We start from the raw sequence: 7,157 nt of genomic DNA, 5'->3' as shown, positions 1-7,157 counted from the left end.
CAACACCTTCACTTTTTTCTATATCACAACCTCATTCCATTCCAACACCTCTACTTTTTTTCCAACTATCACTCACCCTCTCATCCATCCCTCTTACTGCAACCACTGACGCCACCACCACACTACCCTCACCACCACCAATCTCCACTTTGTCTCCCACAACACTCATCCATCTCCATCTTCATGATCATGAAGCACCAAAAGGAAAGATCCGAATACCGATTACTCATCACATTTCTCTTCTCCCAATTTCATATACTCAAGTCTCACACATCATCCACTATTCATGACACCTCAAGCTCATGCTCCACTGTTTACGATTAACTGTGGGTTTCTCCGTACCTCGAGGTCTGTCGTTATGTGCGCTATGGCTTTTCTCTCTGACAGCCTTAACTCCCCCTCTCCCGTTGCCCATATAAACTGGTTTAGAAATACCCCAACAAAAACGACGATGTTTAATTTCTTGTGGTGATCTATGATTAGGTTTAATTGCCCAAAGGGTTTTACTAGAAATTTGTCAATATCACTCTTTTATATTCAATTTTGGTGTTTTTAACTTGTTACTATAGTCTATGCTTAGCAGCAATAATTCTTGTAGCTTTGGCACTTTATTCTGCAATCGAGCTAAATGTGTGAATTGATAAAACTTGCCCACACTTGGGATATTGAAATAGTTAACATATGTGGTTGTGATTAGCAGTATGGATATATAGTCAATGCCTTATTGTCTAAAATAAAGGTTTTTCTAAATTAAGAATCATTTTATTATTGAACTTTTTGAACTATTGCCTTGTAGCTTATAGATAAATTTGATGAACAACACGTCTTGACCTTATTTATCTGAAACATTTCCAATGTCATTGCTTAATTACTTTTCAGATATTCATATATTTAAAAATTGAAAATAATCAAAAAATATATTCAGGAATAATTAGACTTGAAACCATCACAATAGTGTCATCTAATAATTGTAACCTAGTGAGTGCGTCGACACAACAAAAAAAAGAAGGAATGAGTGACAGTGGTTGTGCATGGTGGTTGGTGGGACAATAAGAAGCAAAGGAAAAAGTGAGTTGGCATGAGAGAAATTAAAAGAGAGCAGGAGACGGAGATAGAGATTGGTGATGGTGGTTGGTGGTGGCATCGGTGATTGCAGTGAGAGAGATGGATGAGAGGATGAATGATACTTGGGAAGAAAGGTGGAGGTGTTGATATGGAATGGGGTTGGAAAGAAAGATGGAGGCGTTGGAATGGATTTGGGAGTGCAAGTGTGCCAAACACTACTAGGATTAGGGAATAAAGTTGGAAACATAAAGTTAATTAGTGGTTGACTATCAAAAAATTAACAAAAAGGATATAATTAAAATATATTTCAAATATCAAGGATAAAATTAAAACAAATTAAAATTTAAAGATATTTTTAAAATATTTTAAAAACTTCAAGTACAAAATATATATTCTATTTTTTATCAATATTTTGAGTTAATATATTATTTTTATATTATTAATATATAAAATTTAAAATTTAATATTTAAAATTTAAAATTGATTAAATATTAGTCAAAAATGATAAATTTGTTAGTCATATAAGTATATAACAATGTTCGATATGGCCAATGAGTTATAACTCAAATAGTATAGTCTCTCTATACTCACCTAAGAGATCGCGGGTTCGAGTCTTCCTATTTTTGGTAAAAAAAAATAATATTTGATATGAATTTTAAAATGAGAAAATAAAGAATCAATTATTACTTAGCTAATATTATTAATTAACTTTTTTATAGTTTATATAAAACTTTTCTAATAGATTTTTTATACAAAAATATTATGTATATACAAAAAAATAATCATCAGGTCAGTCATGATATATTTATATATGAATATATATGTTGTTTAATTTATTTTTAGAGTAAATAGTCATTTTTTACCATGAAAAATTCGAATACTGACAAAACTGACCATAAAAAATTGAAACTAAAGTTATACCTATATAAAATTAGTTTTGTTTGACAAAAATGACTAATTATTAAATTTTTATTGATAATTTCGTAAATACCCCTCTTATTTTTCTTTGCCTCCTCTCACATTTACCACTTTCCAAACCTGAAAAACCTTATCCCTTTCTTTTCACAAAACATATCTCTTCTTTCTCTTCTTCCATGGACTTCAATGTCCTTCTCTTCCCCAAGCTAAGCTCCTGTCTCTCTCCTTATCTCTAGCTCTTTTTCTCTTTTTCCGCCTCCTCTTTCTTCTTCTTCTCTCCTCGAAAGCTCTGCTATCGATTGTAATCTCCTAAATGGCGTTAATGGACCTGCTTTAGGCTCAGATGATGACGAAGGCTTTCTCAATAGCGACGCTGAGAACTTCGACATGGATCCCACCAGGCCTATTCTGGTCTATTCCGATGCTAAAACCTCGAAATTGGAAGATAAATCACTGATGCCAATGAACCTTCTTTGTAGTTTTCAACCTCCAACGATGATAGACCTATTGCCAAGATAACGCTCGACGATTACGAGCATGCTCATGATGACGATGGTGATAAAGATAACGATAACGGAGTTGTTGTTGATGAGGATTCAGGCGGCAATGATGAGAAATTGGGCAATGAGGTGAAGAAGGGTGGTTCTGGTGATGTGGTTATGGAATTTTTTGGTGATTATGGAAGGAAGACGAAGAAGAAAGAGGAAATGTGAGGGGTATTTACGAAATTATAAACAAAAAATTTAATAATTAATCGTGGTCCGAAATAGCTATTTACTCTTATTTTTAATTACTAATGACAATGGGAGTGGGTAGAAATGGATTTTCGTTCTATCTGACTCTGCCCATCTTATTTTTACTAGTATATAACTCACTCATGCCCCTACTTGTACGTATAATAAAAACTTTCACCCTAACTAACTTTCACAAATACTTGTCTCGTCCCTATTCATCTCCGTAATCTTTAAAATCTGACAAATAAAAACAAAATTTTAAATTTATATAATTAATTTATCAAAAAATCTGAAATAAAATATTTCTAAACACAACCAAATTACCTAATTTTGCATAGGTTTCAACCACATAAATATACAACAATATACAAATGATTACAAAATTAAATAAATGTAATAAAATCGATAGACAATCACAATAATTAATCTAGATATAGAAGTTGTTGCCATAGAGGAGCATGGAGGAGGTGACGCCACATAGGAGCAAGAAGATGAGGTTGGCTAAGCATGATGGTCAAAGATGGGCAAGGAGATGACTGGAGAGACGCGCATGGCTATGGGAGGAGACGAGGCTGCACGAGCGTCACTCAGCGGCTGCATCCGCGAGATAGAAAGGAGAAGACAGGTGGCACCACGCCAGCGTCTCTGCGTCTTCAAGGATTTGAAAATAGGGATAATATAATATTATTCAATTATTATTTTTGAATGCTCGTGTTAGTCAATGACATTGCTTTTAAATGCTTCCAAATTACTCTGTTGAATTTTATGGTGTTTTTATTGCCTAACCTATTTTTTTAAAATAAAAAATAAAAAATTTAAAATTTATTAAATATTTTTTTAGTAAATTAAACATAATATTAAAGGTATTATAACATTAACTCTAACTTCACTTATCTTGTGAAATGATATTTTAGAAAATGATACAAGGGATAAAGCATATTTGAACATTTTAGGTAATTTTTTAAGGAATCCAACAAAAATTTTTTTGTTTAAATATTTTTGTTAAATAAAATTTATTTTTTATAATTATAATATTAGTTTATTTTTTTATAGGTACATTTTCTTTAAAATGCTTAATAGATATTGCATAAGAATTATACAATAAATAATTTATAATAAAATGACATTATATATTATAAAAAATACTAATTAAAATCTGATAGTCAAACATTTCATCATTCAGATTTAATTATTTTATTAGTTCTTCTAGTTTTATTAAATTTGTAATTAGATTTTTATATTTTTTAAATTAAGTTCTTATATTATTTTTAATTTTGTAATTAGATCTTTGTCAATATAAAAAATATTAGAGTTAATAAAATATTTTTTCAAATTAAAAATGTCTACAATTAAAAAATTAATTAAATTTTTGATTATATATTTTTTGAGAGAAATATTCAATTAATTTTAATATATTTAATACAAGAAAGATTTAATTATAAAATAAAAAATAATATAAAAATTTAATTAAAAAATATAAAATCTTAATTATAAATTTGATAAAATTATAAATATTAACAGAATAATTAAATCTTAATTTTACTAAAAATGCTTTTTGAAAAAATTATAACTTAGAGCTAACCGGAGTCTATTGGAAACATGACAATAACATCCTAGATACCTTTTGCTCAACTCACGCGTGACAACAAGGGACCAAGAGGTAGGAGCTAGTTTCATTCGACGTGTAGGGAATAATTAATTTATCCTAGATACCTTTTGTCTCAACTCATTTGTTTTTCCCTATTTATTCTAGATTTAATTATTATGTTGGTCTCTATAAATTCGTCAAATTTTCAATTAAGTTTTTATACTTTTTTTTTCAATTGAATCCTGAACTATTTATTTTTTTCAATTAAGTTCCTATTGTAACAAAAACATTTGATTTAACGAAATATTCCATTCCCAAATTAAAGATACCTTAATTGTCTCTTCTCTTTGATTTTCAGAAGGACAAAATTAGTCCTCTCAAGAACAACGAAAACCCTTTTTCCTTCGCTCCTTCCTTCGTCCCTTTGTTACGCACACCATCATCTCCCGAGCTCAACTCTACCATTGAATATTGCTTGAGAGTGTCGCTTCACCGTTGAAGGTGTTTCTGTTGAAATTTTTCCACTGGAATCGTGCTTCTTCATTCTCTTCTTCACGAAACATGCCAATACGAGCATGTTTAGTTTTCACCGCTACTACTTGTAGCACCACAATTTTCTCCACTCAGAGTTTTGAGTTCTATGAAGATCCTTCTCTTTGTCAATTGTATTTTTCCCTCCTAGTTGTTGGTTCTGTTGTCATTGTTGTGTATTTGGTATTTTTTTCTTCTTCTATTTGTTGTTGATTCTATTATCAGCACCACTGTAACAGTTCAGATCACCCGCTAGCACGATATTGTCCGCTTTGGCACACAAGGCCTCACGATTTTGCCTTTGATGATAGGGATGATGGCCAAATCCCCCAACACTCACTCGTCAAAACGCGTCATGCTAGAGAGAGGTATCCACACCCTTATAAGGCATGCTTTGTTCTCCTCCACAACCGATGTGGGCCTTACAGCAAGAAAGGATCTTAAACCAAAATAGTTCAAACAAGATCCACTAGGCATGAGATATCAAACAAGCTTTCAATTTATTTGAAAGAAAACAAAAGTCATAGGAAAAGACAACTCAATCATTAGTAATTTCCCAAAGATAAATCTTTGACTAAAAACTCTTATAAAGACAATGAGAGGATAAACGATGCACTATTTTGAAACGAATTAAACTAACTCATATAAGAATGAGATTCACCAGAGAAGGAAAGTTGAGATTGATTATAGTGCTCCCAAAAGGTAGATGTATAATTAGAAACAGAATCACATATGACTTTCATAGAGATAAAAAGCTTAAGAAGGAACGAGTCCGTTCATAAAGAGAAAGTGGAATCCAACATTTTCAAAAGAACAACAATGGCATAAACAATGTAGTATGCTAAACCAAACTTCAGTCAAAAATAAATTAGGTAAAGTTTATCAAACGAACCCAATTAACCGGGATAAAAGTGAAAAAAAATTCTTTCTTTCCAGAATTTTTTGAAGAATACCCAAATACATAATCAAATGAAGATGTGCATTAGATCTATAGTAAAATTACTAGAAAGTCAAATTGTAATTTAAAGTAAATGCAGTTCCATAAACTAATAAAAGCACAGGCGAGGTATTAGAAATAAATAATTGTTAAACTGTATAAGTAACCTCAAAGTTTCATATGTAGGTAAGTATATATCCAATCAACAGTGATTTTTATAAAATCTCAAAATTCGCTGTGATCACTGTCGAATGAGAGAAAAACTGAATCAACAATTTCTCTAAAAATGGACTCGGAATCAAGAGTTAAAATGTATAGCGCAATAGGACAAGTTCAAAGCTATATCAAAGGATACATGAATCAAGAAGAACTCAAATCGAAGAAGATAGATACAACAAGGATTTCAAACAAGCATATGCACTTAAGATCAAACAAGAATGCATATGAATAGAGGAATAGAGTTGAAAAATCAAACTACTTTTCAAGAGGATTAGCAAACAAGAACTTCAAGTTAGGATATGAAAGAAAAGGTCGACTCGAACAAAATTCAAGACACACAACTGAGTGGCCTCGAGAAATAGTTCTCAACGTTCCCAAAACCCGCGATTCGCTTTACTTAAAACTTGTACATCATCTATGATAACCCATCAGTGCTTTCATATACACAATTCACCAGTATTAAGCCGGCCAAATTTAATATCAGGAATTATGCATGCAAGACTAACAGCGTTAATCAATAGACCGTCATGTGCACAAAGCTCTAATTTTCGTCATTCGACAAGACCTAATACATGACAAACGCTCAGAGTATGCAATTGAAGCATAGTCAGTCCATTCCTCAGGCTCTACAGGAAAGACCGCTCTGATACCATAATGTAACACCCTAACTACCAAAGCTCACGTTTCCAGCTGTCCGACTCTGATAGCTCGGACATTACGACGACACTTATCCTATTTAATACTATAATATGAGCCTGTTTAAAACTTTTACCGCAATATCACTCCCAAGATACATCATTCGATAACGTACATCCATATATACCATACAACTTACAAAAACTCATAAAGAGTACATCCATATATATATATATATATATATATATATATATATATATATATATATATATATATATATAATATTACAAGCATTATCCAATACAATTCCTACCCCTCTTACAGAATATATAAGGATAAAGGCGAGGGTACAAAAGATAATAATCTAAAGCAATACAAAGCATCTCAACAACAACTAAATAAATTCTTCGTGACTTCTGCGTCCAAAATCCTGAAAGAAAAAAAATGTAGGGGGTGAGAACATTGATAAACCACTATTTTATGGTTTATCTTGTGCTTAATTGAGTGGATTTTATCAATCTTTCATACA

This window comes from Arachis stenosperma, chromosome 9, assembly GCF_014773155.1.
Source record: "Arachis stenosperma cultivar V10309 chromosome 9, arast.V10309.gnm1.PFL2, whole genome shotgun sequence".
Lineage (NCBI taxonomy): Eukaryota > Viridiplantae > Streptophyta > Magnoliopsida > Fabales > Fabaceae > Arachis > Arachis stenosperma.
This window is presented reverse-complemented; position numbering follows the sequence as displayed.